General features: G+C 39.0%; 1 long non-coding RNA gene across 1 annotated transcript; it reads left to right on the forward strand.

Moving 5' to 3' along the window:
* The first annotated feature begins 3883 nt into the window (after positions 1 to 3883).
* LOC107570081 (uncharacterized) lies at positions 3884 to 5033 on the forward strand. Its single transcript, XR_001606987.1, has 3 exons — positions 3884 to 3922; positions 4064 to 4306; positions 4422 to 5033. It is a non-coding gene; the product is annotated as an uncharacterized lncRNA (long non-coding RNA).
* Positions 5034 to 9343: the final 4310 nt, after the last annotated feature.

The raw sequence follows: 9343 nt of genomic DNA on the forward strand, positions 1-9343 counted from the left end.
CATACTGAAAGTCCATCAACTTTCTGAGATGAGCACACACATGAGGGATGTCCCTCTTCTCTGAGACCTTTCCACTTGTTTTGCTTCTATGTATTCGTCTTGTATCCAGTGAGTGTTGTGATTCCAACAAAACATCTGCACATAAAAACAAGCAGAAGCTTTAAAATAAAGTTCAGTATTGAATGAAACTAGCTCCATAAAATGAATGTAAAAATGCCACTTATACAATACAATAAGTATTAACCTAAATAAGTAACCTTTTTCACGAATGAAATTACTCAAGTAAAACATGTTACCTTTGAAAAAATTCAAATGTGCAAAAGATGCCTGCTCCCGGGACGCCAGACTGAAGTTGTAATAAAACTGCAAATCCAGCCACAAAGTTGAGGTATGAATTCACAACCATCTGACCCTCGAAAAGCCACTGGGTGCACCTAAAATGAATAAATATAAGCCATAATGTAAACTACAATACAGTATTTCAATTTAAAATGTAATCTAAAATACAAGTTTATCAAATGATTTACAACAGAATTAATAAGAATACATTACCTAATATAATCAGCTTCAGAGTCTTGAAGCATCAAACATTTCTCCACATCAGCTGCTATTTTTTGCACCTAGAAGAAATAATGAAAAATGTTTTTAAATGCATTACATAAATGAGACCAAAATGAACACCCAAAAAGGCATATATTTTAAAATAAACAAACTCTTACATTTGATTAATAAATTAAATTATATTAATACACTGTAGAACTGTACCACCAATCAAATTAAATCATTTAAAATGCAAAATTACAACTGTGTTGTGACATTAATGTTTTACATAAATTTTTGAAATTACAAATAAGAAATGTTGGAAAAATGCTATGATACTTTTTAAACGTGAAACTAAACCGCCATTAGGTGTCAGCAAATAACTTAACGAGTGAGTCAATTGAGTCATTCATTATACCGATCCGTTCAAAATGCTGAATCATTCAGTAAACACACCAATGAGTTTTGCTTTGATCTTTTTTTGGAACGATTTTCTTTGGTGAAATAGAACAACAGTCAATATTGTGTCTAAAAATAAGTAACTTAATATGAATTATTTGTGTATTGAATATATAACATTTGCAATCGTGATAATCAGCAAAACAGCTCGCAGTGTCAGGGTTCTGTCACTTCGGTCTAGGGTAATTCATAGTTTTGTGACAGAGCCCTGACACTCGCTCAGTGACGCAGAGCTCAAGGACATCTTTAACACCAGCTTTAATGAGCCCGTCCATGCCTGGGAGATGGGAATGCTGGGGATACTGTCCTTCTGGCAGTTTGTGGGGTATGTCTACCACCGTGGAGAGGAGGGTGGCCTTTCTCCTCTTGGCCCTCCTCCCATTCTCCTCACAAACCCCCTAGTACCCAGTCCTCCTATGACCTGCCAACGGAGGAGGAGGAACGGGTCCGCCGTGGCGGTGCCCTGCTCTCGGAGGAGGAGGAGAAGGGCTTCCTCCATCCCACATGGCCTGGAGGCCATCCAGGAGCCCGCTGCTGCTGGCCTGGAGGCCGTCCCAGACCCTCCCAGGCCCCTTGCCCTGCCGGCCCCGCCCAGGCCCCTTGCCCTGCCGGCCCCGCCCAAGCACCTTGCCCTGCCGGCCCCTGGGGTTCTTGTTAGGCCGGAGCCTCCCTGGTCTGTTGGTGGTGTTTTGTGAAGCACGCGGTTTGTGTTCAGCCGCGTGCTTTTCTTGTTGTCTTGTGTGAACACGCGGCTTATGAGTTTTCTCATTAGCTGCGTGTTCGTGTCTCTTCTAGCACATGGTTTTGTGAGCACATGGCTTTTTGTCTTTGATTCGGTGTGCCATGTGCTCATGTCAATTGTCTTGACCCCTCCCATCTTGTTACCTGATTATTAGTTAATTTGTCCCACATGTGATCCCTCATTACCCTCCTCATTTGCTCTCCATTTATTCTCCTTGTGTTTGCAGTCGTGGGTCAGTTCGTCATCGTCAATCCCTGGATGTGTCCAGATCCTGCCTTGCCTTGCCAGCCTGTTTTTCCCCCACGGGGTGGTTTGTGTTTCTGTTTGTTTATTTTTTTTATTACCAATTAAAAACCCTTTTTCTGCAATACTGAGTCCTCGCTCCATCCTCTACCCAAGACCTTGACACGCTTGTGCTGCTTAACAATATCATGTAATAAATAAACTAAACAGTTTGAATATTTACCTCGTGTTTCTTGTGATTTTATGTGTGCCGTTAAGGTTTTTTATTTTGATGTAGAATGTAATACAATCAGAATCCGTCTCGCGTTTCGATGCTTCCCTAGTTTATTTTTTTTTCTTCTTAACCAAGTTTTAATCAGGCTAACTTGTCCAATCGGGCATGTAAATATGTCTTTCACTAAAAAATTGTCCCGGACAAGCTTTAATGTTGTACAACTACAGTGGCAATAGTTTACATGTAACAGTTTCTAATTATAGTAACGTTAAGTTATCACGTCAATATGGGACAGTTGAACACGTATGAACAAATTAAATTTCACATATTTTGCTGTTTGTCAGTTATTTTTTTTGTTCGCACTGGGAATTACGTTAAAAGTTGGGTAAACACTACTTTAAATGCTCTCAATAAGAAAATTAAACTGCCAAAATTAGAAAAATGCAACATTTCGCCTAACTATGCTATGATAGCAATTCTCAGCTTACTGCACATACCAAGTCCGCTTGTCTAAATGTCGTGAAAGCAGGCTATTGTAACATGATATCGCTTATACATTAACTTAAATGTAAAATTATATATTTCTTAAGTGAATTTATCAGGAATTATGAATAAAGCCTCTAATCTTCAATTGTTCTCGAGCTGCTCCAGTCAGCTGGATTTCAGATTTGAATGAAGCGCAGGCAATTCCATAATGCCACACTACAGTAAGTTAGTGTAAAAACCAGGAGCTATAGTGACAACACCTGCTTCTTCCAAAATAATTACAGTTGTCATGGAAATATACTGTTAACAACAGTAAAACCTTATTTGACCCATAATGCATTGTGAATTACAGCTACATCTTGTAAAATGTTTAAACAGTAATATTCTGTAAAATTTTACTGTAGAAACTACAGCAATTTTTTACAGTGTACTGTAGCTCCAACTGCTGAAAAACTCGATACATGCAGGCCATGACAAAAAGGTGTCAGAACAGTTTGTTGCTTATGAAGTTGCATAGCAGCAGACCAGTCAGAGAGCCCATTAAAAAACCTGTCTACTGTCGAAAGTGTCTACAATGGCAACATGAGTAGCAAAACTGGACCATGGAGCAATGGAAAAAGGTTGTCTGGTCTGATAAATCACATATTCTTTTAGATCAGGTGGATAACCAGGTGCATTGTTTACCTTGCAGGATGGATCTGCTGTTAATGTCTTGGTGCCAGACACCGCAGACACGTTCAGAGGTCTTGTGTAGTTCATGCCTCGACACATCAGAGGAATGGGTCGCATGACATTTATAAGCATGAGGCACATTACAAATCCTTGGTTCTAGTATTGTACTCTATTTGATATTTCAATCAAACAAATCATAACTCCATTTGGTTTTTAGCATCAATATGTCAGTTACATCATCTAAAGTCACCTAAAACATGCACAACTCCGGAGATGTCAATGACATAAGGCAAGCAGTCTGCCCTTGAAGAGCGTAAAGAAAACAATGGGTTAATAAGCAGCACTGTTATCATCCACAAGACAGCAAAATAATAATTTGGTCTGCCGCCAAATTATACAAATTCCTATTGTTGTTCAGCAGCTGACCACTCTTTCAATAAAGCAAAAAACTGACATCTGTTAGTTAATTGATGTCACTGACAATGTCACTTTTCCAAAAGTATATAAAAGGATCCCAGTAGTCATCTCTCAGTGTAGGACAACACTGATTAAACACACTGGGAAAGGTGAGGCTTTGTCTAATCTTTGTCTCATTGAATATTTGTACATTTAATAAACAATGTCATCTGCACAACTTCTGAAAGGGGAGGGTTGCTATTTGTGTGTGAACATACAATAAGAAATAAAACAAACAAAAACTGCTACAGATCATCTTCTATGAAGACAAGAACTTCCAGGGCTGCTCCTATGAGTGCACTAGCGACTGTGCTGACCTGCACTCTTCTTTCAGTCGCTGTAACTCTGTTCGGGTTGAAAGTGGAAACTGAATGGTATATGAGCAGCCACACTTTATGGGTTACCAGTACTTTCTGCACCAAGGCGAATATGCTGACTACCAATGTTGGATGGGTTTCAATGATTGTGTCAGATCCTGTCGAATTATACCCCAAGTGAGCCCTCCCCTTTTACTTACAAATGCAGAGCTTACAGTATGCTTGGTCTACACATGTCTTTCAGCATTACAGCGTCCTGTGATGTTTAATTAAATGTGTTTTCAACCCGTAGCACCAGGGATCCTACAAAATGATGATCTATGAACTGAGACCTGGCGAATACAGGAGGTACAGCGACTGGGGTGCCATGATTACCTTGTGAAACTGAAAGGCAAGAAATAGATCTGGAATGAAATAACCTATGCAAAGAACCTTTTCTTTTCTGATATTACTATTGGAAAATAAATTACAACATAATTTATAGAAACATTTACGGCAGTCAGTTTTTGGAAAACAGTGGCAGTTGGTTCTTACTCCAATCTACTTTAAGTCAGATGTGACCCCAATTAGGTAGGCTGATATTATTTTCTGTCCTCTACATTTAACACAAAGCTGTGTGACATTCTATTGTACTTTACCACTTTTGTTATGTTTTGTCATAATGTACTTTCACTCTGCCTATATTTGACGTCAAGAAACTGCGAATTATTTTTGTTTACACATCAAAAAAAAAAGTGAACTTTACATCTGGGTATCTGGGTGTGTTGACCACTTAAAACAGCCTGTTCTCATTTCTCATTCATGATCAAATAAAGCAGAGGCTACAAACCAAATTGCTATATTATTTACAGCAGTTTCCAAAGCAACACATCCAAAACAACTCCTCTATCACAAAACCAAGGACACAAAGGCAAGCTACAGGGGAACATGAAAGCTTTAGATAAATGGAAACAATAACTGAGTAGAAGGCTGAAGGGGCTAAGGGGTCTTTCACTGTCACTGACAGCAACAGTGCAGTCATGCATTCTTTGTTAGATGTTTTATCTGAAGTAACTTTAAAGTGGAAAAACACCACAAGCCTTCATCAGGTTCTGACCTCTTGCCTGTTTCTCACAAAAAGCACAAAAACTCCATCTGCATTTAATAAGGAAACCTCACTCTAGTGACTTCTAAAAAAAAAAAAAGAAACTTGGACAATTAAACATAGATTTGCTTTTCTTTCTGTACATTAAAAAACGAAATTCGTTCTATAGTTAACAACACAATCATTCACAAATCCTGAACATGCACACTACAACCTATTTCTAAGTTTAATGTGATTTTATGAGAAATTACACATAAAATAACACTCACCAATTACAATGCTCTCAAGTTCCAGGTTATGTCATCTTCCTCTTCACCTCTCTTTTGACTGTTTTTGCTGGATCAGTTTTATTATTTACTTCATAATGTCCTGCACATTGACACTGCCGATCAGTCCAAGTGTAAGGACCTGTTTTAAAACATGGTACATCAGCATGAAAGGCTGCTAACACTATCATATTCCTTAACTATCTATCTGAGAATGCTGCTGAGAAAAGTATTAGTAGACACAATATTGTGGTGGATTATTACATTAAAAACACATCTTCCCCTTTGTCTCATTATCTTGATTTACTGAAATGTAAAGTGTTAAAAAAAAACAGAGCTGTAACAATACATAGTGCCATAATATATCATAATTTAAAAAAGAGAAACCATGATAATTAACATTGTGGATATGCAAAAATTTATCATGATATAACAAGCAGAGCTTTTCCATGTCTTTGAGCAACAAAATGTTTGAACACCAGAGGGAGTAGCAAAAACAGAATGGTTTGACTTCAGTTTTGTGAAACTATACATAAAAATATCTGCATGAAACAGCAACATCACACGAGCTGAATGAGACGCAGATTCACTCTCTGCCAGCAGGTGGCGCTTAAAGCGTTTCCTGGTTTCCGCTGTAAACAAAGCAGCGCTGCACTTATGAACTTTAATATGCATTATACAGAGGCAAGAGGAAAAGAAAAAATACCATCTAAACTTTTCTAAAGACAGTAAGTTCCCCTCATACATACATTCATATAAACTCCTACCCCTAAAAGAATCGCGATTTGTTTAGCATCTCAACCGATTTGAATCATCACATATTTGAATCGATTTTCAACCGGCTTGCAGTTAATCGTTACATCCCTACTCCTAAGAGACTTTAGTTTTATCAGATTTATAAAAGACAGATACAGCTGTACTGTACCACTTTTCTCCGAAAATAGTTGAGCTCCTGGAGGTGTGCGATGTGCGGCGCTAAAGAGTCACAGGCATGCACACAGTCTATGGGCATGCAAAGCTTTTGCTTAGTGGTGGTCTGCAAGCTGTGACATGGACATAAATAAAACAGGAACAAAAATTTTATTGACTTAAATTAACTATGGCTAAAAATCAGATCCAGCCATATACTGTATATTTGATCTAGAATCGCATCCCCACAACTTCCATAAACCGAATGAAGACCATTTTTAACCGAAAGGGCGTGATAGGAAGTTCGGATCATTTTACCGACTCTGACCTTTGAGTCTCGTTCAGCAAAATGAACGAATCTTTTTTCGAGTCATTTCGTTCATTTTGTTCATTTTAATAAAATATAATTAAAATGTTACGTGTTACTTCCCTAATATGTCTACTACTTACGCAAACGTTGATCACACTACAAACAATACAAAACTGCTATAAGAAACAGAAAAGATTAATTCATTGTTTACCTGAGGCTTCAGTCTATGATTAGCTCACCTCACCTCTTATCTGACAAGTCTTCAGGTTTGGGCTTATGGATCTGTCACGTGATGAACGAACGACTCGAAAAACCCGAAGACTCGAGATGAACTAATCAATTATCTTTCCGGCTCAGACTGCATTGGTTAAAACTTATGGGGCTGTCATGTATGGAAGCCCGTTTCCGCCACTAAATAAAAATATAGAATTCTGTAAGTCATAATAATGAGAAACTTTCTCAAAATTATGACTTAGTATCTCGTTATAATGAGAAACTTTCTCGTAATAATTACTTAGTTTCTCGAAATAATGACTTATTTTCTCATAATAATGACTTAGTTTCTCGTAATAATGAGAAACTTTCTCGAAATAATGACTTAGTATCTCGTAATAATGAGAAACTTTCTCGAAATAATGACTTAGTATCTCGTAATAATGAGAAACTTTCTCGAAATAATGACTTAGTATCTCGTAATAATGAGAAACTTTCTCGAGACAGCACGCTAGCGCCATCTGTTGGTCAAAGCCATGCAGGAACACCGCTAACATTGCATGTGATGCATGAAAGGGACAGCTAATAAGACTAATACATCATCGAAATACACATCTATAAATTAAGTTTATATGTGTAATGGCTTTCATTTCTTCATAAAATGCCTGGATTTCTTAACTGAAATATTGGTCTGGAATGTTTGAAGCCATAACTATCTGGCAGAGTAACTATTACACAAAAGACTACATACAGATAATTGATCTGAAATCGTTATTTAATGACAGACTATAGCATGATACACTTTAGATTACAGAACAAAGCAATGTTAGCGGTGTTCCTGCATGGCTTTGACCAACAGATGGCGCTAGCGTGCTGTCACTCTTGCGTTCCGCAGGCGCCGAGTAAGTCTTTTTTATTTATTTATTTTTTTTTTGGATTAGGTTAAGTCATTATTATGAGAAAGTTTCTCATTATTACGAGATACTAAGTCATTATTTCGAGAAAGTTTCTCATTATTATGACTTACAGAATTATATTTTTTTATTTAGTGGCGGAAACGGGCTTCCATAGTCACGTGATGAACGAACCACTCGGAAAAACCAGAAGACTCGAACCAGGTGAACTACTTGACTAATTCCAGTACAGAACCTATAGGATGTTGCGCATGCGCGACTGAACGAATCACTCCCCGAGATGACTCGTTCTTCCCGAGTCACATTAAAGATTCGTTCAAAACGAACGAATCGTTTAAGAACGACCCAACACTAGCATGCTCTTGCTCTCGCTCTGGTTGATGTGTGTGTGCGCTCTCTTCCTGGAGAAGTGCCCATAGAACGAATTCCGCGCCTTAATGATGTCATACAGGGCCATCCTCTAAAAAAAGCTTTCCAGAGCTTATACAAACCCTGAAGCAGGACCGGGGCTAGGGGGGGCAATGCCCCCCTAGATTCTCCTTGTGCCCCCCCAAAAATGTCCAGCCAAAAAAATAAAATAAATAAAAAATAAGCATTAAACACTTATTATTTGTACTATCTAAATAAGGATCAGTCACTTTGTTCAAAGGAAAAATGGACAATTATGCACATAACAGTTACATCTGTACACCACCTCTCATTGATGTAAAAGCATGTCCTGCCGGCGCATGATTTCCCCATTGATTCTGCGTCGCAATCTGCTCTGAACATCTGAAAGCCCGGGAGACTCAACGCACTGTCCAGAATGGCGTCTTTCAGCCAGGTTTCCGTGAAACACAGAGCAGCAGAGTTTGAAAAATCCTTATTTGTCCGGGAGAGCAGAAGGAGCTCGTCCGTTTTGTTGGGTAGAGAGCGGAGGTTCGCCAGATGGATGCTTGGCAACGGCGTTCTGAATCCGCGCTGTCTGAGCTTCACGAGCGCGCCGGCTCGCTTCCCCCGTCTGCGCGTCCTGAAGCGCTTGATCAGCGCAGCTGCTCCCCCGACAACAATGTCCAGCAAAACATCCGAATAGTCGAAAATCGGTGAAATATCGGGTGGTGTGTACTTCCGAATGTCCAGCAATTCGTCTCTGGTGAAACTGATTGCAGGGATATAACTAAAGACAGGACAAACTAACAAAAACATAAAAACAACTGCGGAGCATGCCACGCAGGCAGCCATCACCGTCGGCGCCATCGTAACAGTGCATTTCTGTTCAGTGAAGTATAAAATTGCCTTTATTACAATCACAATCACCTGCTTGCCTGTAAGCCTACTTAGTATATCCTATTTTAAATAAACTGTATACTGAATTTGTTTTTGTGTGAGTGTGTGTCTTCCTTCATTAGCCTTCATTGGCATGAACGGCTCGATTAGTTCCTGTATCAAATGAAGGCCGGCCTTCTGAAATACAAAATGTGCTGTGATTGGTTAGCTGGGCCAGTGTGTGCTGTGATTGGTTAGCTGGGCCAGTGTGTG

The sequence above is a fragment of the Sinocyclocheilus grahami genome, unplaced genomic scaffold (assembly GCF_001515645.1).
Source record: "Sinocyclocheilus grahami isolate Dianchi unplaced genomic scaffold, SAMN03320097.WGS_v1.1 scaffold28.1, whole genome shotgun sequence".
Taxonomy (NCBI): Eukaryota; Metazoa; Chordata; class Actinopteri; order Cypriniformes; family Cyprinidae; genus Sinocyclocheilus; species Sinocyclocheilus grahami.